Genomic DNA, 24,364 nt, shown 5'->3' with positions numbered 1-24,364 from the left:
TTACTGAATGAAATTGGATCGACAAATCTGCTAGAACTGAATCTGCAGCAAGAACAGTGACATGAACAGTAATAGTTTTTTGGGAATAACTTGAGCTACACAACTCCAAATTAGGCGATTGAAAAAGAAAAATAAATTTAAGACCTAGATGAACAATTTTCGTGAAGAACACCTCACCAAATTATGATCGAAACTAGGTAAAAATTGGGTTCAAAGATTGGGGCACCAAGTTGTCCACAACCAAAATTTTCTAAAATTTACGAAGCTAACTTGGGATGCATTAGACATGCATGTAATGAGTTTTTGACAGCAATTGAGATTGGTATTGAGGTATTTTATTTGTGTATTTTTAGTAGAAAAAGAAGTTGGAATGGACAAGGAATAGTGAGTAAAGAGAAAGGAGAGCATTGAAGGTTTGTGCACAACTAACCTTTTCTTTGTTTTTAAACTTGTAAATTGTTTGGAATGTGTTTATTTGAATGAGTTTGCTTTGAACAAGTTTACTTTGACTAAAATATGGTTTTTCTCTTGCATTTGAGAATTTTGGGTGTTGCCACCTTTATATGGATATTATGATGAATTTGAATGTGTTTATTGGTTTATAAACGTGATTGTTGAGTGGAAAATTTTTGGAAACTGTTTTGAAACCACAGTTAGCATGACAGTCCCTTTCAGAACTCCCCAGTAGTAATGGCTACTTAGGGTTGATAATTGATATTGATTATGTCTCCCATTAATAACGATTAGTGGGGTAAGACTACATGAGTACTCATTAGCTAGCTAGCCCTTCCCTCATTAATAACGGTTAGTGAGGTTGAGATTGCTTTGTCGTGGTGTACAACAAAGCACTGATCGTGAAATTTTGTGTAATGGCCTAAACTGTGTGTTGATGTTGGCAACACTAATGCTTTGTGAATTGTGATTTATGAAGTTTGATTTCTCATTTGAAATTTTATTCCAATAAATGGCTCTTATGGACTTAGAACTATTGTGAAATTTTCATGTTTAAGAAAAATGTGATTTATTATGCTTTGACAAATTGTATTTTACCTTAAGTTTTAAAGTTATTAGTTATGCACCACTGAGTGATATACTCAGCGATAGCTTCTTTATGCTGTCGCAGGTAAGGGAAAAGAGAAGGCTACCGAGTGAGAGACTTGGAAGTAGCATTTGGTATTGATTATGGGTATATATCATAGGTATACCCTTGCAATTTCCTTTGGATATATTTTGTACCTATATGTATGGATGTACGGACATTGAGCAGTTTGTATTTAAAAGCATTGAATTGCTATCATGTTTTGAGTTTGTAACTATTTTGTATTTTACTTTGAGACTTATGAAAATGTAACTTTTGCAATATTTAGTCTATCATTATTTCCAATGAATGTTACATGGAATTTTAACTATTCTCATACAGTTTTCCGCAAAAAGAATTGATAAGATAAAAAGCTATGGTTTGTTTTAAAATCCTTTGTAGCATAACTAATGGGTTATCGGTAGGTGGAGTTCAATGATTCATTAGGTATGCTACGGGAATATGTCATGCCTTACAAGGGATAAGGTGTGACAATGGCTCCGTGTTCGGGGCAATGGAACTCTAAAAGTTGATGTTGTTGTAGAACATGCAGTTCCTAGGGATCTCCTGGTGGCCGACGCTGTCAAAGCCGAAGATGGCGTTGAACTCATCTATGTTCATTACCCGGTCACCACTGAGGAGGTGAAATTCAATCCTGCCTTTATCCTCCTTATCGGTAGGCCATATGGTGGCCTTAAAACTGCCTAAAAATTCTAGTGCGGTGTCCTTGTATGCTGAAAATTGGAGTTGGGTGAACCTTGTCCACCCGACGCTATCGAGTAGCCCATTGATTTGCTCCAGCAGCAAAAAATCCATATATTTGGTGGAGCTTATTTTCTGGGTGTGAAGTCGGGTGCACATTGCCTTATGGGCATCATCATGAAATCCCCAAGGAATGGAGATTTCAGGTTGTGGAGTAGCTCATGGTTGGGGTTGAGGTGGAGGATGGGTTGGTTGAGATGGTTGGGGAGAGGCTACCCTTGTTCTTGGGCGTTGGGGTGGAGGATAAGGTGGAGAAGATGAGGATTCTCCTCTTTGCCTCGAGGAAGAGCCGATTCTTCTTGCAGATCACTTTGCAGGGGCCATTGATGAGTTTTTGGGAAGGAGAAGAGTAGGGTTTGGTGAAGGGAGATGAGATTTGAGTGGTTTTTATAGCCTAGAAAGGGTGGAGATGAAGGGTTTTGTCTTTATGAATAGTTTTAATGCTAGGGGTGCATTTAAAGAGCTGTTAGGACTCTTCGTTTCGCGCGTTTCGCACCCCAAGAGTTGTGTCTGCGACATGATACATGGGTCGTGTATCACTACACGGGTCCCGACATGTAGGGCCATGTAAATTTCTGCCTGAAAATTTCAAATTCTGTCATAGTACATAGCTCGTGTAAATGAGCTCTAGGACCTGTGTAACTTTCTATCTCCCGAGTTGCTTTACTGGATATGTTACACGGCCCATGTCAAATACAAGGAGGACTGTGTAACTCCCTGGCTCTAAGTTATTCTGCTAGAGATATTACATGGTTCGTGTAAATTGGGCTATGGACCTGTGTAACTTTCTGTCTCCCTCAGAGTTAAAAATGTAAGAAATTTACGGACTTCCAGAAAATTACATGGGTCGTGTACTGGTTTTACACGGGGCATGTAAAACCAGTACACGACCCGTGTAATTTTCTGATTTTCAAAATTTTTATCATCACAACACATGAAATGGATGTAAAGTTTAGCAATAGAGCTACTTCCCTGGTTTTGTCTAAATTTCCCTTTTGTGGTTTTGACTTGGTGATTCCTTTCCTCTCTTGTTCTCTACTCCCTTTTCCAAAATCCTACAAAATGAAATGCTAATGAGTATGAAACAAAAATTTATATGAAAAAGGAGAAAAAAAAAAGAAAAGTTCAGAAAAATTTTTGGGCTACCTCCCAAAAAGCGCTTGTTTATAGTCTTTAGTTGGACTTTGCTTGTTTATGGTCTATCGGTAGGATGGTTGAGGGTGCAATTGACTCCCATTTCTATGGGTTCTTCCTGAAAGTAAGGCTTCAGCCTCTGCCCATTGACCTTAAATGCACCTGAGGTTTCACTCCACACTTTTACTGCTCCATGTGGGAAGACTTGGGTGACCTTGAAAGGTCTGGACCATCTTGATTTTAGCTTCCCCAGAAAGAGTTTCAATCTAGAGTTGAATAAGAGGACAAGATCTCCTTCTTTTATTTCTTTCCTTGCTATGCACCTGTCATGCCATCTTTTGGTTTTATCCTTGAAAATTTTGGTGTTTTCGCATGCATCCTGTCAGATTTCTTCCAACTCATTCAGTTGTAGGAGTCTTTTCTCACCAGTAGGTTTGAGGTCAAAGTTTAGGATCTGAATTGCCCAGTAAGCTTTATGCTCAAGTTCAACAGGGAGATGGCATGATTTCATAAACTAGTCAGAAGGGTATTATGCTAATTGAGGTTTTATATGCAGTGCAGTATGCCCATAGTGCATCATTTAACTTCATGCACCAGTCCTTCCTAGATCTGTTTATTGTTTTCTCTAGAATATACATCAGTTCCCTGTTTGAGATTTCTACTTGACTGCTGGTTTGAGGATGATAAGGCATGGACACCTTGTGAGTCACTCCATACTTTTTCAGTAGTGTTTCGAATTGTTGGTTGCAGAAATGACTTCCTCCATCACTGATTATTGCTCGTGTTTGCCAATTCTTGTGAAGATGTTCTTCTTAAGGAACCTTGTGACCACTCTAACATCGTTGGTTGATGTCGCAATTGCTTCTACCCATTTTGACACATAATCAACTCCAACCAGAATATACTTATTTCCACGGGAAGAGGGAAATGGGCCTATGAAGTCTATTCCCCATACATCAAACAATTCTATCTCAAGTATACCATGCAGTGGCATTCCATTCCTTCTTGAACTGTTACTTGTTCTTTGGCATTGATCACAACCTAGCACAAAGGATCTTACATCCTTAAACAAATATGGCTAGTAAAACCCTGCTTGCAAAATCTTGGTTGCGGTTTTTGAGGTGCCGAAGTGTCCTCCATATAGTGATGAATGGCAGTGATGAATGATACTTTCCATATCTTCCTCTGGTATGCATCTTCTTATCAGCCCATCATTACATCTCTTGTACAGTAGAGGTTCCACCCATATGTAATATCTCACATCATGTAGGAATTTCTTCATTTGCTGATAAGTCCTGTTTGGAGGCTACCTGCATATAAAAAAGTTAACAAAGTCAGCGTACCAGGGAGCCTTGGAGAATGCAAGTAATTGCTCATCAGGAAATGAATCATCAATTGGCAAATCTTCGAAGTCCTCTATGTACTCCAATTTTAGTCTGGAAAGATAGTCAGCCACTATATTTTTGGATCCTTTTTTGTCCTTGATTTCAAGGTCAAATTCTTGCAGGAGTAGAATCCATCGAATCAACCTTGGTTTTACTTCCTTCTTATTCAAAAAGTACTGGATTGCAGTATGATCTGTGAATACAATGAATTTTGACCCAATGAGGTAAGATCTGAACTTGTCCATTGTAAACACCACTGCTAGGAATTCCTTCTCTGTGGTGGCATAATTGATTTGCGCATCATCGAGTGTCTTGCTAGCAAAATAAATAGCATGGAGCTTTTTATCTTTTCTTTACCCGAGCACTGCTCCAATTGCAAAGTCACTCGCATCGCACATCACCTCGAATGGTAGCTCCCAATTTGGTGGCTATATTATTGGTGCTGATATCAGGGCCTCTTTGATCCTGTTAAAGGAGACAAGGCAATTTTCATCAAAATCAAAGGGAACATCTTGACTTAACAAGTTGGTAAGTGGCTTAGCTATTTTGGAAAAGTCCTTGATGAATCTTCTGTAGAATCCTACATGTCCCAAAAAGCTTCACACTCCCTTGACTGATGTTGGGGGTGGCATGTTTTCAATGATCTCAATTTTTGCCTTATCAACTTCAATTCCTCTTTCTGATATCAAATGTCCCAGAACTATGCCTTCCCTTACCATGAAGTGGCATTTTTCCCAATTTAGGACCAGGTTTGGTTCTTCACATATTTGCAACACCTTAGATAAATTAGCTAGGCAATCATCAAAAGTAGTTCTATAGATAGAAAAATCATCCATAAAAACTTCCATGATATCTTCAATATAATCAGAAAAGATAGCCATCATGCATCTTTGAAAGGTAGCAGGAGCATTACAAAGACCAAAAGGCATTCTCCTATATGCAAATGTTCCATAGGGACAAGTGAATGTTTTCTTTTCTTGGTCTTTTGGGTGAATAGGAATTTGAAAGAATCCTGAATACCTATCTAGATAACAGAAATAAGAGTGTTTCGCTAACCTTTCTAACATTTGGTTGATGAAGGGGAGAGGGAAATGGCCTTTTCTGGTAGCACTGTTCAATTTCCTATAATCTATGCACATTCGCTAACCAGTGACTACTCTAGTAGGGATTAGTTCATTGTTCGCATTTTGGATAATAGTTGTCCCACCTTTCTTAGGAACTACATGTACTGGAATAACCCATTTACTATCAGAAATTGGGTATATGACACATGCATCTAATAGTTTTAAAATTTCTTTCTTGACTACTTCTTTCATGTTTGGGTTAAGTCTTCTTTGATGTTCGATCGTGGGTTTATTGTTTTCTTCCATGGGTATCCTATGCATGCAAATCGAAGGGTTGATTCCCTTCAGGTCTTCTATTTTATACCCTATGATTTTGCTATGAATTTTAAGTTCTCTTAACAATTTTTCCTCTTCTAACTTAGACAGGCTAGCATTGATTATAACAGGATATTTAGAATTTGAGTCCAGAAATGCGTACCTTAGTGATGAGGAGAGAGGTTTAAGCTCTACCTATTTGGCATTTTCCTGTAGCTTAACTTTGGTTTGTTCTTACTTCAACTTCTCCATCTCGGAAGCCTTAGCTAAGGGTAGGGGTGGATGAGCTGCTAACTGTTGTGCACAGGCTACTATTTCTATATTTTCATCATCCACTGTGTGAGGCATTAAACTGATGCTTGCCCCAAGATCGCAGAGGGCCTTGTCTATTTTCTTGTTACCAATGAGGTAGGGTATGGAGAAGCTTCCTAGATCTTTCAACTTTCGAGGCAGTTTGTTTTGCAGTATGGCACTGCATTCCTCTGTTAGAGCTATTGTTCCATAGTCTTCTAGCTTTCTTTTCTTTGACAGAATTTCCTTAAGAAATTTTGCATAGGATGGCATTTGAGAAAGTGCTTCAGTGAAGGGGATGTTGATGTAAAGTTTCTGTAAAACCTCCAAAAACTTCCCAAACTGCTAGTCTAATTTGGCTTTCTGAAATCTCTGAGGAAAAGGTAGGGGAGGCTGGTATGGCTCTGGTAATTTCTTTGTTTTCCTTGCTTCCTCTTCCTAATCTTTCTTAGCTTCTTCCTCCTTTTTTCTCTGCTTAGCCTTTAGATTTTTCTATGGTTTCCTCTGTCGGTTCTACCTCTGGTTGTACTAGAGTTCTCCCACTCCTCAGTGTAACTGCCTTACAATGCTCCCTTGGGTTCATTTATGGTTGGTTAGGCAGTTTGCCAGCCGCCTTACTTGAAGAACTTACTTGCTAAGTGATTTGATTCTCTAGCATCTTATTATGAGTAGCAAGTTGGTCCACTCTGAAAGTCAACTATTTAATCAATTCATTTTTTTTATTGTTGAGCTGCTAGGAATCCTTTCATCATGGTTTCCATGGCCATTTTCAGTTTAGGTTATTGAGGTTGGAGAGGTAGTGATGGCTGTGCAAAGTTTTGACCTCTGTTCTGAAATCCAGAGGGTGCTAGTGATTTGTACCCTTGTTGCTTGTTTATTGGCTGGTTCTGCTGATTGGACCATGAGAAATTTGGGTGGTTCCTCCATCCAGGGTTGTAAGTATTTGAATATGGATTGTTGGATTGCCTTTGGTTGAAGTTTCCTCCATTATTCACATAGTTCATCTGTTCTGTGGAGGGTTCATTGAAATTGCTGTATTCTGAACTCATGTATCCTCCTCCATAGCTGTCCTCATGTTGACTGTTTGTATCAACTGCATTGGCTTGCATTCTTTCAAGTCTCTTTGTGAGCTGATCAAATTAAGCATTTATCATGCTTAAGGCGTATACATCCAGGACCCCTGCAGTTCTCCTTGCATTTCCTCTTTCATTTGACCACTCATAATTATGGTATGCAACCCTTTTTAGGAGTTCAAGTGCTTGTGTCGCTGTTTTCTCCATTAGATCACCCTCTACAGCTGAATCAATTGTGCTCCTTGTAGAGGGTAGTAATCCATTATAGAAATTTTGCACTAATAGCCAATCTTCTATGCCATGGTGTGGACATTCCCTCTGAAGGTCTTTATATCTTTCCCATGCGTCATAGAGTGATTCTCCTTCCTTTTGTCTGAAGGTGTCTCAAGCCTCAGTTTTGCAGTCTTTGCAGGTGGAAAATACCTTGCTAGAAAAGCTTGAGAGAGGTTTTCCAAAGTGGTGAATGTTCTAGCCGGTTGAGAAAGTAACCACTTCCTTGCTCTGTCCCGAAGGGAGAATGGGAATGCTTTGAGTCTTATTGCTTGATCAGACACTCCATTCATCTTGAATGTGTCACATAGGGTAAGAAAGCACCAGTGATAGTGTGGGTCTTCTGTTGGTGAACCTACAAACTGGGTTTGTTGAATCATTTGGAGCCATGCTAGTTTTAATTCAAAGTTGTTGGCTTCCACTGTGGGTCTAGTAACACTGGGCTAAAATCCTTGTACAGATGGAGCTCCGTAATCTCTTAAGAGTCTTGATCTGTCATTATTATCGGCCATGGTTGGAATTTTAGGATCTCCTTGACCTTGCTCTTGATGTTTCCTTTCCCTCCTGATGGCTCTCAGAGTTCTGTCTATCTCCCGATCACAGTCCAAAATTTCCTCTTCTAGCCTTGTTCTGGTCATATACCAGATTAGACACCTGAGAGAAAAGAAGAGAAATACAACTAGTAAATTAAAATTAGATAATAAATATAATTGCCTAAATCAGCTAAATTGCCTATCGCTTGATATTACTAAAACCAAAACTCCTTGACAACGGTGCCAAAAACTTGTTTCACTAATTTTACAACCCTGCAAATGCATGGATCGCTAACAAGTAATAAAGTGATGAGTAGAGTATCGTTCCCATGAGGAATTTGTTTAGCAAGTACCAATCTACATAGTAATTTTGACTGTCTAGGCTATCGAATACTTAAGGAATGCAGTTTGTTAACCTTAAACACTGGAATGGTAAACTTAAAACGAAATGATTTATTTGAAACAATTCTGGAATTAAGATTTCACACTTGAATCTTGCTATGGATGTTATCTTATTTACTAGTTTTGAGAATCGTTTACCTTGATGGAAATCAATCCTAAGATATCCTAAGTCCTCTCTTAAGGTAACTAGGGTGTATTCTAATTAACTTAAACCCGACTTTCGTGGCGATCAGATTAATTAAAATCCCTTAAGGTCTTTGACTAATTTTGAAGTTCCACAAAGGTATCAGCCTATGTCTAGGTCAAAATTCTTAGGTTCAAGATCTTGATTTTCTAATATTAATCTTCACCTTTCAGTCCTTCAATTAATATCTACAATCAATACTAAGTGGGTACCAACACATATCATGCATTAAGATCACAAGAAATTAAATCAAGGAACAAATCTCAAATCCAATAAATAAAATTTGATGTTTATCCATAACAATGATTACAAGCATTACTCTCCCAATTCCAGAATATAAAAACTACTCACTCATGAGTTCAACAAACATCATGATAAAAAGGTAAAGACAATAAAAAGAAATCATATAGAAGAAATAAAATAATAAAAATCCGTTTAAGGAGATGGAATGAAGGAACCGAAGAGAGTTTGTAGCCTTGATCATGTGGAACTTTAGCTGGAGAACTCCCCTTGATACTGATATTCTTCTCCTCAAGACGGCTGAAGAGAGTGCAGAATATGAGTTTCTCTCAAACTCCTAAAAATGCTGTCGAAAGATAAAAGAGAGAGAGAGAGCCCCCCTTTTCTGATGTTCTCTCTTCTATTTATAATGGTTGCTCTAGGGTTAGGTCATTTTGAGTCCAAAAGGCTTTAGGAGTCTGATTTGAATCTGTAAACAAGAGTAGAAATTCAGGTTTGAAAACTGGTTGCTGTAAGGTACACGGCCCGTGTGTCACTACATGGCCCAGGGTCGTGTAACTTGCTAGAGTGAAATTGCGGAATTTTGCAACGGGCAGAGACTTACACGGGTCTGCGCCAACTACACGGGCCTGGTTATATGGGCCGTTTGCTATTGTTCCCATAAGGTTCTTCAAGCTTGTGCCTGGCAAAGACTTACATGGGTCCCTGCAGATTGCACGGGTCTAATTACACGACCTGTGTACTTTTGTTTCTCCATTGGCTATTTGGCTTTCTTCTAGCAGAAAGTTACACGAGTCTGGGTGTAACACCCCTATTTGCATAGCCTGGTACATTTTACTATTCTGGTGATCGGTGTCGGTCTAGATAATTAAGGGGATTAGAATCACATCTAAGACACCTAGCTAAGCCCTCAACACAAATAATTAGTAATTGTTAAATAGTTAAGTATAAAGAAAAAAAACAAAGCATAAAAAATTAAATGAGCCGGGAGTCACAGCGATTGGTGACCTTCCTGGGAAGTGACTGCAAGGTCAGGCTTAACTCAAATTTTGAACTGGAAAATGTGATGCCGCGGTCCTTAGGACTATTGTGAACACAGTAGAAAAGAGAAAATCACGAAAAAGAGTTGTTAAGTAGGTCAAATAATTAGGTCAGGGATCCAGAAGAAATATTGAATTACTTGCAAACCGGATCAGATCGGCGAGGGGCAATTTGGTCAATTTAGCTCTAGAGCTGACTCCTGACCTAATTGTCCAATAAAATCGAGGAAACAAAAATTTTGAAATTGAGAATTAAATTAAAGAACTATTGAAAAATTTAAGAAAAAGAAAAAGTAAGGAAAAGTTGATTTATTACATCATGTGATGACATCAATAATGATGTCAAAAATTAAAATTAATTTGCCCCCAATAATTGACCAAGTCAAATACACAAAATGACACATAAAATCTTATAAAATTAAAAGAAAAAAAAATTTGCTTCATCTTTTTTTCCAAGTTGTGTCGTCCTCTTCCCTCTCCAATTCTCTCAAACCTCCATTTTTACACCTCTATGAAAGCTTGATTCAAGCTTGAAATCCCTCACTAAACCCTAAATTCTCCCATAATTACTTCATAAAACCTTATTTTCTTTCCTTGAGAAGGAGATTGAGTAAGAAAGAAAGAAGAAAAGAGAGAAGAAATTGGGTGATTGAACTTCAAAGTTGAGGTAAGTCATTTAAATTGAAAGTTTAGTTTACTACTTGTGTTATTAGTTCAATTAACCTAGAAATTAACTTAAAATCAAAAGAAAACAACTATGGGGGATTAGTTAAGAATTCGGCCAGCAATTAAGGGAGTTAGTAGTGCATGATTTTGATGAAAGTGAATGGCTACTTGAGGTGAATTAAGCATGTAGACAATGGATATACACTTTAAGTGCATTGAATCTCATAATTGTGAAATCAGGGTTCTTAACCCTCTTAAAAATTTGGGAAAAATTAAGGAACTGGTCAAATGATGCAAATGACCTTAAGTGAGGTTGAAAATGGTCAATTGGGACCATTTGTGGTGTGTTTGAATTGCTAGAACCAAATTTCAATTCGGATTGGTTAGGGTCAGTATGCTGACAGCTTGACCTAGGTCCCTTTCAGGGACCAAAACTGACAATTTACTAACTCAATTGGTATGAGGTCAATTGGGAATGAAATTAGACACAAAGTGGACCATTTTTCATGGAGGAACCATGCCAAGAAAATGGCATTAGGATAGTGAACAATTAGGCCAAATCTGGATTTGGGCACACTGCCCTGTACAAAAATGACCAAATGAACAGTAGTTACTTAAATGACCATAACTTGGCCTAGAAAGGTCCAAATGGCCTAAATCTTATAGCAATGGAAAGTTGAGACATAGCCCTACAACTTTCATGAAGAAAACAAACCCAAATTTTGATCATAACCTATCCGAAAAGTCACCTGCAGTCAACACACCAATACTACCAGTATCCAGAAAATGCCCAGAATTCTGGGTAATACCAAATCTGGTCAGCCCCATTTAAATAGTCATATCTTGGCCTACAAAACTCCAAATGGAGTGATTCAAAAAGGGATATAAAGTTAAGACAATAAGGAACAACTTCTATGGAGAAAACTTAGCCAAATTTCAATAGAAACTTGACCAAAGGAACAGTACAAAATAGGATACCAAATCTGAAATTTTGAAATTTCACCTAAAAGACTTAAAATTTGAGGAAACAACCAAAATCAACAAATTAGGTAACCAAAATGTGGTATTTGGGTGAAATTAAAATTTCCATACCTATTAAGCACGAGAAAGTCAACAATTTGACTTGAATAGTATCACGAATAGTAACCCCGAAATGCAAATTTTAAAGTACGTCATGTTAAGCATATTAAAACTAGAAATAAATAGATTTGAATTTGTTTTTTTATTTATGATAAATTGTGATACTGAAACACTGTAAAATTGTGTGTTTCAGTTGAAAGGAATACCGGGAAAGAACTCGAGACGTCGAGTCAAGGCCTAGAGGCAACTCGCACGAGGTTTGTGCACAACATAAAATGCTTTTTAAATTTCTTTTTGCAAAGTACATGAAATGAATTGTGATTTATTTATATTACAAAATGGTGATTGAAATGTACACTATGCTTTTGATCTAAATTGTTAGAAATTTAATGATATACGTTTTAATTGTCAGTAAATGTTTGGTAAATTTTTAAGATAGTTTTGAAACCACAGTGTCATGACCATATATTTGAATGCCTCACTATCATGACTAGTGGGAGGAATTAGTTTTGAATTTTGATTCCCTCTCTGGCTGAAGTGTTGAGGTGTGTGCCAATAGAGGAAGAAATTGAATGGGTACCCATAGATTGAGCTAGCTAGCCTTGTGATTCCTCATAAGCCTCTGGCTATTGAGATGAACATTATTCTGATGGCATGATATAACTGTGTGTTTTTATAAAACCTGTTTTGACTAAAATTATAAATTATCTTTTGTATCTACTTTTTATTGTTCAGTACTATATTTGAATAAATGTGATTTGAATTATGCATAAAATGTCATTTTAGTATGTTGTGCACCACAGAGTCATAGTACTCAGCGATGGTTGTTTATTGCTATCGTAGATAGAGAGACTAGTGGAGCAATAGAGTGAGCTGCTGAGGATCTCGGAGCTACATCCTTGAGATTTTATCAGGTATAATTTTATACCCTGATTGTAATATTTATTTTGGTGTATGTAATTGTATGTACATGTATAAACTGGTCTTGAGCAGTTGTATAGATTTTGTAATAATATTATTTTGGATTTTCTAATGTAAATTTTGGGATGATGAATGTAAATTGATTTTTCTTTAATGGAATATGAATGAAGTTATTTAGTATTATTTTTGAAGACAATTGAATTGAGAATTGTTTTGAATTATGGAGTTGGGAGAAATGATGTTGATTTGTATTGTGGTAGGGGTTGATTTTCATGAAATGAATTATTGGAAGTGTTTTTACAGGTGTTTGAAGAACTGTTTTTCCCAAATATAGACGACACTCTACCGAAATTTTTCCAAAATTTGCATAAAAATAAAAATGGATAAAAATTTTAACTAGTTTTTAAACTTCAATTAAATGTTTTTAATACTTGCTAGAAAAGCTCACCACTTTTAAAAAGTAAGAAAATTATTTTAAAATCCCTTGTAGTGTATTTAATGGGTTATCGGTAGATGGAGTCGGTAATTCATTAGGTATACTACAGGATCGTGTTATGCCTTACAGAGGGGTAAGGTGTGACATGTTTTAGTGGTATCATAGTGAATTTTTTTGAAGTATGTTTTGACTTGTGAATTTGTGTCTTTTCTTTGATAAGTACAACTGTTCAATGTCCTTATTTGTTACATACAGTGCATTACATCATAAATATGAGCTAACGAAGGAAAATCTCCTTGTGTTATTGTTTAGGAGATATCCTAACTCCAAACTGAAATGGAAGAAGGGGATCGCTTAGTTGAGCAGTCAATAAAGGCTGAGGCCCAAGGGGAAGCCCCAGCTCTCCAAAATGTTAGTGAGTTAGTGGCACTAGCCCCACAAATGCCACAGTTTTCGGTACAGTTCACCTAGTAAATGGCTATAATGTTTCAATAGATGGCTGGGGGTATGCCTGCTCAAGCTCCACTCTAGATTACTGTGGTGCAACCTCAGGTTCCAATAAGACAGTATGATAAATTATTGAAATATGGGGTGACAGAATTCAAGGGTATAGTAGACCCTCTAGAGGCAGAGCAGTGGCTAAAGAGAATGGACCTAGTATTCAAGAAACTAAACTGCCCGGATGAACTGAAATTTGAGTATTCAGTGTCGCTACTTCAAGGGGATGCTTACGATTGGTGGAAGACCATCCCCCATAGCTTGGCAAAACCACTAGTATTGACCTGGGATGACTTCATTAGAGAGTTCAGACAGAAATATGTCCGAGATGCATATGTGGATCAGAAATTACAAGAATTTTTGAGTCTGAAACAAGGCAACAGATCAATGGCAGAGTATGAGAGGGAGTTCTCCCGCTTAAGCCACTATGCTCGGAGTCTCCTGTCTATAAATAGAAAAAGGTGCAAGAGGTTTGAAACCAGCCTGAAGCCTAGTTTAAGAGTACAAGTGGTCTGCTTTAAATACAGTAACTTCTCTGAACTCATGTCTCAAGCACTAGAAGTAGAAAGAATTGAATTAGAAGCGACACCAGCGAAAGAGAAATCTGAGAAGATTGAGAAATTAAAGAAAGATAAAGGTGAAAAATCAGTTGAGTAGAGTTCCAATGGTAATACTAGAAAAAGAAAGAAATTTAGGGGATCAGGCAGAGGTGGAAGGCTCGGAAGGGGCAGATTCTCCAGACAGAGACCCCCTAGGTCTGGTCAACAATCGACTAGGGGTTCATATCCTCCCCGCCCCTGTGAGACATGTGGCAAGACTCATGGGGGAGAATGCTATTGGGCTACCGAAGCCTATTTTAACTGTGGAGGCACGGGCCATCTCGCTAAGGACTGCACCAGGGCCCATAGATTTGGGCTAGCTCCTACTACTGCAGAAGGGTCTATTCAGAGTTTTGCTACTAGAGGTTCACAACCGGTTAGCAGAGGAAGAGGCAGAGGTAGAGGCAATGCTTTTGGAAGTCAGGGTACCATTAACCAGTCAGCACAAGGGAGTGCTCAGGCCAGAGTTTACACGATGAGATAGCAGGAAGAGACTGAGACTTCCGATATTGTAGCTAGTACTTTCTCTATCTCTGATCAGGATGTCTTTGTGTTGTTTGATCCAGGTTCAACCCATTCATATGTTAGTGTTAACATAGTCAGTTCTCTTATTGTCTCGTGCATTAAAATGGATTTTGAAGTGCCAGTAACAAGTCCGTTAGGACAAGAGGTCAGAGTCAACAGAATATATAGAGATTATCTTGTGGTGATCCAAGGATATGTTTTTCTGTCAGATTTGATTGAAATGCCCTTCAGAGATTATGATATCATCTTGGGCATGGATTGGTTAGCAGGCATCATGCCATGATTGATCAGATCAAGAGTCACTTTTGGTCTCCCTCTGTACGGTGATGTGGTAATACATGGGGAGAGGCAGTTACTGCCATCAAACATCATTTCGACTGCACTAGCTAGAAGGATGATTAGAAAGGGGTGTGAAACATACTTGGCACATGTGATAGACACCCAAGTGGGGAGTCCAACACTGGGGGACATCCCTACTATATGTGACTTTCTGGATGTGTTCCCTGATGAGTTTCCAGGACTACCACTGGAGAGAGAGGTGCAGCTTGAAATTGATGTTATGCCTGGTGTGGACCCAATCTCTATAACACCATATAGAATGGCACTAACAGAAAAAGTACAGTTGCAAGGGCTACTTAACAAGGGCTTTATCCGCTCTAGTGTGTCACCTTGGGGAGCGCCAGTGCTGTTTGTTAAGAAGAAAGATGGCACTCTCCGCTTATGTATTGACTATCGGCAGTTGAATAAGGTGACAATAAAAAATAGATATCCATTGCCCCGCATTGATGACTTGTTTGATCAGTTGAGGGGTGCAGCTATGTTCTCCAAAATTGACCTGAGATCGGGTTATTATCAGCTAAAAGTACAAGAGCAAAGTATTCCTAAAACTGCCTTTAGAACCCGATATGGCCATTATGAATTCTTGGTCATGCCATTCCGGTTAACTAATGCTCCAGCTACATTTATGGATCTGATGAACACTATTTTCAGACCATACCTCGACTAGTTTGTAGTGGTGTTCATAGATGATATATTGGTTTATTCGAGGAGTGTAGAGGAGCATGATAGACATCTGCAGATTGTACTGCAGACTTTGAGGGAGAAACAGCTATTTGCCAAATTGTTGAAGTGTGAATTTTGGCTAAAAGAAATATCCTTCTTGGGACACTTAGTATCGGCAGAAGGCATGAAGGTAGATCCAAGTAAGATAGAAGTTGTTGTTAGTTGGAAGCCACCTAGAAATATCACTGAAATTCGCAGTTTTCTGGGTTTAGCTGGATACTACCGCCATTTTGTGAAAGGGTTCTCCATGTTGGCATCTCCATTGACTAAATTACTTCGAAAAGATGTGAAATTTTAGTGGACGGATAAATGCCAACAGAGTTTTGATGAGTTGAAAAAATGTTTGACTGAAGCTCCAGTCCTTACTTTACCTACTCGAGGTAAAGAATACACAGTTTATAGTGATGCTTCTCACAATGGGTTAGGCTGTGTACTGATGCAAGAGCGGAATGTCATTGCCTATGTATCACGCTAGCTGAAACCGCATGAGAGGAATTATCTGACACATGACTTGGAGCTTGCAGCTATTGTGTTCGCTCTTAAGATCTGGAGACACTATTTGTATGGGGAGAAGTGCTACATCTACATAGATCATAAGAGTTTGAAGTGTCTAGGCACTCATAAGGAGTTGAATTTGAGACAGAGGAGATGGTTAGAGTTAATAAAAGACTATGATTATCTGATAGACTATTAGCCAAGGAAAGCTAATGTGGTAGCTGATGCCTTAAGTCATAAGACTATGGCAAGTCTACGGGTTTATCCTTTGTTATGGTACATGAGTTGAGAGTATTGCATGCCAGCTTAAAAATTAATGATGAGGGGCAGACAACAGTTGCATGGCATGTACAGCCAGTGTTGATTGATCAGATCAGAATGGCTATTTAGAATGATCAAAAGTATCAGAAGCTGTTAGAAAAAGTCAGACAGGGCAAGAAACCAGAATTCTCAGTGAGAGATGACAGCCTATTACTACATGATGGTTATCGAATCCACCAGAAATTTAATTAACTGAAATTACCAGTTGTGAAATATTTTCTGCAATACGTGGTAAGTCCAGGTTGAACCCTAGAGACTGAATTATTAAATTTCGTGCACTTGGAAAAAAAAAAGGTTGGGGGGGGGTAATTTGCAATCCAAAGAAGAAATCAAAAATAAAAAATTACGATCTAAAATTAAATAAGAAACTCTCAATTTAAACAAACTTCAGTTCAAGTTAATTCTCATTCCAATGCATTGATTTGATCATAGATAAAAGAATACAATTATATCTTATTGAATACTTAACGTAGATCTACCAAACAGCGAGGTAAACCCTGACTTCTCTATACTCATCAATTCGAGCCCAACACTCTTATTGACTCTAATTATTAACTGAGATGATATTAAGCAATCCTCATCAAATTAATAACTGCTTTAAGAAAAGGAAGTAGTTAAGCTGAACAATAATTTATGAAGCATAAATCATTTAATCCAACCTATTGTTTCCTTAGGTTATTATCGAAAACTTGAATCATAATCAATAAAACCTAATTGCTACTCATGTTCAATCTTACACAACAATTACGGATTATGAAGATGAACTAGCAATTGATCAAATCAAACAATTAACTAATAGGCCTTTTTAGCAAATCATTCAACAGATCAAAAACAATTAAATCAGAAAACAATAGATATTCAAAAAGACATAAGTTAAATTAAGAACCTAGTCTCACAAATCACACATAGGAACTTGAATCACTTGAACTGAATTAAAAAATTAGCCACTCATGTTCATAGCTTACAGAAAAATAAAGAAAAATAAAGAAGAAATCTAAAAAGAGAATGGAGAATGAAAGCCTTCAAATGGAGAACGAAGGTCTGAATTGGGATGCCCTTAGCTCCTGCCCAAAGATGTATTTATACTAAAAAAACCTAATCCCAAAGATAGGAACCAAACCATGTCATACCTTATCCTTAGTAAGGCATGACATGTTCCCGTAGTATACCTAATGAATTATCGAACTCCACCTACCGATAACCCATTAGTTATGCTACAAAGGATTTTAAAATAAATCATAGCTTCTTATCTTATCAATTCTTTTGTGAAAAACTGCATGAGAATACTTAAAATTCCATGTAAACATTCATTGGAAATAATGATAAACTAAATATTGTAAGAGTTACATTTTCATAAGTCTCAAAGTAAAATACAAAATAGTTACAAACTCAAAATGTGATAGCAATGCAATGTTTTTAAATACAAACTACTCAATGTTCGTACATCCATACATATAGGTACAAAATACATCCAATGGAAATTATAGGGGTATACCTACGATATATACCCACAATCAAAACCAAAATGCTACTTTCAAGTCTCTCACTCAGCAGCCTTCTCCTTTCTCTTTCCTGCAATAGCATAAATAAGCTATCGCTGAGTATATCACTCAGTGGTGCACAACTAATAACTTTAAAACTTAAAATAAAACACAATTTATCAAAGCATAATAAATCACATTTTTCTTAAGCATGAAAACTTCACAATAATTCTAAGTCCATAAGAGTCATTTATTGGAATAACATTTCAAATGAGAAATCATACATCATAAATCACGATTCACAAAGCATTAGTATTGCCAACATCATCACACAGTTTAGGCCATGACACAAAAGTTCACGATCAGTGCCGTGTTGTACACCACGACAAAGCAATCTTAACCTCACTAACCGTTATTAATGAGGGAAGGGCTAGCTAGTTAATGAGCACTCTTATATTCTTACCCCACTAACCATTATTAATGGGGACATAATCATATCAAAGATCAAACTCCAAGTAGCCGTTACTACTGGGGAGTTCCGAAGGGACTGCCATGCTAACTGTGGTTTCAAAACAACTTTCAAGAGTTTCTAAATAAATAATCACGTTTGCAAAACAATAACATATTCAAATCATCATAAAACCCATAAAAGGGGTGGCAACACACAAATTTCTCAAATGCAAGAGAAAAACCATACCTCATTCAAAATAAACAAATTTCAAATCAAACTCATTCAAATAAACTCATTCAAATCAATTTACGAAGCTAAAACAAAGAAAAAGATTAGTTGTACACAAACCTTCAATGCTCTCCTTTTTTTTAACTCACTATTCCTTGTCCATTCCAACTTCTTTTTCTATTGAAAATACACAAATAAAATACCTCAATACCAATCTCAATTGCTGCCAAAAACTCATAACATGCATGTCTAATGCATCCCAAGTTCGCTTTGCAAATTTTAGAAAATTTTGGTTTTGGACAACTTGGTGCCCCAATCTTTGAACCCAATATTTACCTAGTTTCGATAATAATTTGGTGAGGTGTTCTTCATGAAAATTGTTCATCTAGGTCTTAACTTTATTTTCCTTTTTGAATCCCCTAATTCGGAGCTGTGTAACTCAAGTTATGCCCAAAATACGATTACTGTTTACGTCACTCTTCATGCTACAGATTCAGTTTTGGCAGATTTATCGATCCAATTTCGTTTAGTAGTTTGGTCAAGTTAAGTCCATAATTTGGTCTAATGTTCTTCATATGAAATGTTCTACTATATCTTAGGTTTCCATCGGTTTAAGAATCGCCTAAATCAGAGTTTTCTAGAGAGAGTTATGGCCATGCAAATTTACTGTTCATATGGTCAAATTCTGCAGGTTCCAGAATTCTGCAGATTCGGTAATTCAACTTTACTTAGCAGTTTGATTGGGTTAAGTCCATAATTTTGCCTCAAGTTCTTCATATGAAATGTTCTACTATGTTTTAAGTTTCTATTGGTTCAAGAATCACCTAAATCGGAGTTTTCTAGAGAGAGTTATGGCCATGCAAAGTTTACTGTTCATATGGTCAAATTCTGCAGGTTCCGGAATTTTGTCTCTAAGTACAAGGCTCATTTCGGATAGCTGAAGGTCATTTTCGGGTCAGGGTATCTTCATGAAAATTCTAGCCCTATGTCTTAAGTTTGGTTTCCAATTGGTTTCACACCAATTGGAGTTGTGTAACTTAAGTTATGGGCTTCCAAACAAACTGAATTCAGTGTGCAAAATTCTGCCCTAAGTTCAATTTTTCATTTCTTCAATTACTTCCATTAACCAACCTCAATTCACATTTAATTCACCAAAATTGACTATAATTTAGCATTGACACATCAATGGCACTTCCTAGCACAAAACCCATGATTTTCAAACATAAAAGTTTGCAATTTTCCCTAATCCTACCATTTCATTACTTCCATTCATCAACCCAATGTCAATTCAAACTAAATAAACCTCAAGTGATCATAATTTAACACTACACACACAAATTTCACTCTCTAACACCAAAACTCCAATTTTTCCATGAACCCTAATCTCCCATAATTAAATTTATATACATTTCATGCAATTTCTTTACTCTAATCATGCACACTACTTCAACTAAGCTTGATTTCATTATCATTTTCATTAAAATACATCAAACCCTAATTTTTCTCCAATTTGGCCAGAACCCTAGTTTAGATTCCATACATGTTTTTTTTCATTTTCTTATGAAATTTCATGCCTTCTCATATAAAATCATCACACTCAAACTTGATTCAAAGCATATTTAGTTAATCAAGCATGAAAGAGAGAGCTTACCTCACTTGATGATTTTTCCCACTTCCAATCTCTTCCAAATCTTGTTCCTCTTCTAATCTCTTGTTTCCCCTTGCTTTTAATCTCTAAATCAAAGATTAATTTGATGTTCTCTACCAATTAGATGGAAAACCTATGGAGGAAAAGCAAGGAATTGAGTTTTGAGAATGGGTGTCAATGGAGAAAGAAGGAAGAAGAAGAAAGAAAGAAAGAAAGAGAGAAGGAGAGATAGTGGGTGGTAACTAAATGGGGGAGAGAAGAGGGTTTTTCCATTTATATATTTATTCCTATTTTTTATTTATTTAATTCATTTAATTGAGTTGTCCAAAGCCCATTGATACTAAAATTTTAATTAATTGGGTCAAAATGGAATTAAAATTCTAGATTTTTGTTTCTTTTATTTTTTTTTTCACTTTATACTTGAATTCTTTTCCTAAAAAAAAAAAATTATTTCATAATTCAATATATTATTTTCATTTAATTTAATTTAGATTTTGGTCAAAAGTTAACTCTTGAGGTGAATTGACCAAAATGCCCCTTATCGGGTCATAATCCCTTTTTTTCAATATACCTAGTGAATCCTTATATTTTTGGGTCACTTGAATTTTTATTGTATCTATCTTAATTAATTTTCTATTTATTTTTTATCCTCAAGGTGTCTTTGAATAGTACTAGTCACGGACCAAAAAATGGTACTATTCATAACTCGGAGGTTCGTGGTGATTCTCCCCTCCTTAACAATAAAATTTCGTCCTCGAAATTTACCTGGTCTCATTCTCTGAATAGCTGTGGGTGCTGCCTTCTCATGTCCTCTTCACGCTCCCATGTAGCCTCCTAGCTTGAATGATGGTTTCACAGCACTTTCACCAGATGTATTTTGTGACACCCTTTACCCGTCTATAGTGTAGCCGAGCAAGTTGTGCCACTCAGTGTGCCGGAGCACCAATTTATGTCTCTATTACAATTTATCCCTTTATAATTCATTTATTTTCAATTTTGATAATTCAGAATTTATCCATAAATTTTATAGAAAATTCGGCAGAGTGTCGGCTATAAATTGGAAAAACAGTTCTTCTGAACCTGTTTAAAAACACTTCCAAAATAATTTCTAAATCCAAACTCCATTATACACATTCAAGTCAAATATCAAAATCTCAATCTCAAATCACAATACTATTTTCAAAACTTTTCTGTTCATTTCATCACTTGAAGCATATTCATAAATAATTCTCAACATTTCAGTTATCAACATACATTATGCAGAAAATTTTAATAATATGAAATTTCATATATTTACATTAATACATAATTCCAGGAGTTTATAGTTACAATCCAAACTAATACAAAATGCAAAATACAAAATGGCTACCTATAGTCCTAAAGTCCTACCATATAAAGTGCAGATGTGAGGTGACTCTGGACCCCGGATGCAGCTCTGAAGGCTCACCCTGTCTGATGTCTGCTGGGCTCCCCAACTAAGTCTCCTGTACCTGCGCGTGGCAAAAGCGACGCGCTAAGCAATTCTGCTTAGTGGTGACAATATAAAATAAAATAAAATAGAATAAAATAATTATGCAGAATGTATGATTTCATTTTTGGATAGACTTAATTTCTGGTATTGTTTGTAGTATTATTTACTTAAAATTTAATAAGGTTTATTATAATTGCCCGAGTAACCTATACTAGTTGACTGGACTGGATAAATAGGTAAATTGGCACTAGGTACTAAGTACCTCGGACCATCACACCAACGGTCACACTATGTCTCCCGGTGTGCAACAGAACAGCTAATAAGCTGTAATAATTATTAGGGTTAAAACCCAAGTATATCAACTCAAATAACTTAGTCAAAGGCTATTATGTCACAGAATGGCATGGAAAAGCCATGAAATACAGAATGGCATGAAGCTATATGCAGTACTACTAACAGAACCCTATTAGCATGCCAAACTATCCAAACCAATCTTGCTAGGTATACTAGGGCATATTACATTTTTAAGTTTTACAAATTTTGAATTTCAAGTTTTGGTGTTACTATTCACTTCATTAGTCAACCAAAATGTTGACTTTTGCATTGACAATAGGTATATTGGTTTTAATACTCCCAACATACCACATTTTGCATTCAAAATTTGTTGGTATTGGTTGCCAATACCATTTCTAAGTTTAAAGTTAATTGAGCAGAATTTTCAGTTTTCATACCTTATTTTTACTGTTCCATTAGTTATTTTTGCAGTGGGAATTTGGCAAAATTATCAACATGAAAGTTGTTCCTTATTTTGTCTAGTTGAATTTCCTTTTTTGAATCACTCCATTTGGAGTTTTTTAGCTTAAGTTATGGTCCAAAAACCACAACTGGCCAGATTGAAAATTTTCTGGGCTGACCATATCTACAGTGCAGTGAATAGTGAATGCAACTCACTTGTTGGATAGGTTCTGGTCATAATTTGGGATAGGTTGCTTCATGAAAGTTGTTGGTATATATCTCAGCTTATTGCTGGTAAAATTTCAGGTCAATTGGACCTTTCTACATTGAGGTATGGCCAAATGAACAATCACTGTTCATTTGGTCATTCTGCAGAATCAGACTGCAGGTCACCTGGATTAAGGCAAGCTTTTGGTCCACTTGGTTTGGTTTTATGGGCATGGTTTCTTCACCAAAGTTGTGACATTATGTGTCTAGTTTCATGTCCAATTGGCTTTGCACCAATTAAACCTCTACAATTTAAGTTATGGCTGCCCAAACTTGCTGGACTCATGTCCAATTCTGCAGATCACCATGGGTAGCCACACCAACTGCAATTCCCACTAATAAAACCACCTCATTTCTTGTTTACACATAACCAAATGGTCACTAATTGACCATTAAAACTCACTTTCATCATTACATGATCAAAGTCCTATTTTTCCATCCCAAACCCTAACCCTAACATCTCAAATCATGCATTTAACTTGCCTTTCACCATTCTAAACAATAGGTTAGTGTTATGGGTAGCCACAATACCAAATTTATTTAAGGAAAACAATCAAAACCCTACCTTTCACATAGCTACTAAAAATGGGGGTTTACATAATCATCAATTTCATTTAAATCTCTCTCATTTTCTAGCTCAATTTCTTGTCCCTAAACATGAATTTCAAAAAGAAAGCAAGGATTGGTCACTAACCTTTGTTGGAGAGTTTTCCTAGCTTAGAAAACTTCTTGATTTTTCTTTCTTTTTGTTGCCCAAAGTTTCCTCAAGGTGCTAGGTTAATTTTTTGTGGAGAAGGCTAGGGTTTTGGAGTGAGATTTGGTGAGGTTGGGAGCTTGGGTGAGCTTTAATGGAGTTTTTCCTTCCTCTCTCTCTCTCTCCACGTTTTTGGCTGCCCCAAAGGTTAATGAAGCAACTGATTTTTCTTTCTTTTTCCAGCCCATTTTACCTCTTTTATATATGTTTATGCCATGTGTCAAGATTGGGTTGGTTGGGTGAGTTTTAATGACATCATGATGATGTCATAAATCCATTTTCTTTCATTTCCTCTCCATTTTTTTGTCTATTTAATTACAATTAAATTTTTGACAATATTTATTTATATTTTATGTTATATAAATTATTTATTTAACTGGACAAGTTGGCCCAAAAATCATCTCTGAAGACGAAATAACCAAAATGTCCTCCGTTTGGCTTAACGGGCCAAAATTGTCTGTACCGATTGAAAAATTTTTCTAAGTATTTTCTTGGCATTCTAATGCCATAAGAACCTCAATGACCCTTCTCTGGAGTCCTAAATTTTTTTTTCTTATTAATATTTGAGTTAATTTTTGGTTCCTTACTTTAGTTTAAATATTTTTCCGAACGTTTTAGCTGTCTGGACCGACACTGGTCATTGGAACAGTAGATTGTACGGACTAGCTAAAATGAGGATGTTACAACTCTTCCCCTCTAAGAAAAATTTCGTCCTCAAAATTTACCTGATGCAAACAGTTGAGGGAACTGTTGCCTCATTATCTCTTCACTTTCCCAAGTTGCCTCTTCAGTGTTGTGGTGCCTCCAAAGCACTTTCACCAGTGGAATTTATTTATTTCTCAGTTCCTTCACTTCCTGAGCTAGGATTTGTATAGGTTCTTCCGTGTATGTCAAGTCTAGTTGGATTTCAATTTCTTCCATGGAAATGACATGTGAAGGGTCTGAGTGATATCTT

At 36.7% G+C, this 24,364-nt stretch overlaps 1 non-coding gene across 1 annotated transcript; it reads left to right on the top strand.

Moving 5' to 3' along the window:
- The first annotated feature begins 7,397 nt into the window (after nt 1-7,397).
- LOC131176196 (small nucleolar RNA R71) lies at nt 7,398-7,500 on the top strand. Its single transcript, XR_009146321.1, has one exon. It is a non-coding gene; the product is annotated as a small nucleolar RNA R71 (small nucleolar RNA).
- The last annotated feature ends 16,864 nt before the right edge of the window (nt 7,501-24,364 follow it).

The sequence above is a fragment of the Hevea brasiliensis genome, chromosome 18, assembly GCF_030052815.1.
Source record: "Hevea brasiliensis isolate MT/VB/25A 57/8 chromosome 18, ASM3005281v1, whole genome shotgun sequence".
Classification (NCBI taxonomy): Eukaryota; Viridiplantae; Streptophyta; class Magnoliopsida; order Malpighiales; family Euphorbiaceae; genus Hevea; species Hevea brasiliensis.
This window is presented reverse-complemented; position numbering and strand designations above follow the sequence as displayed.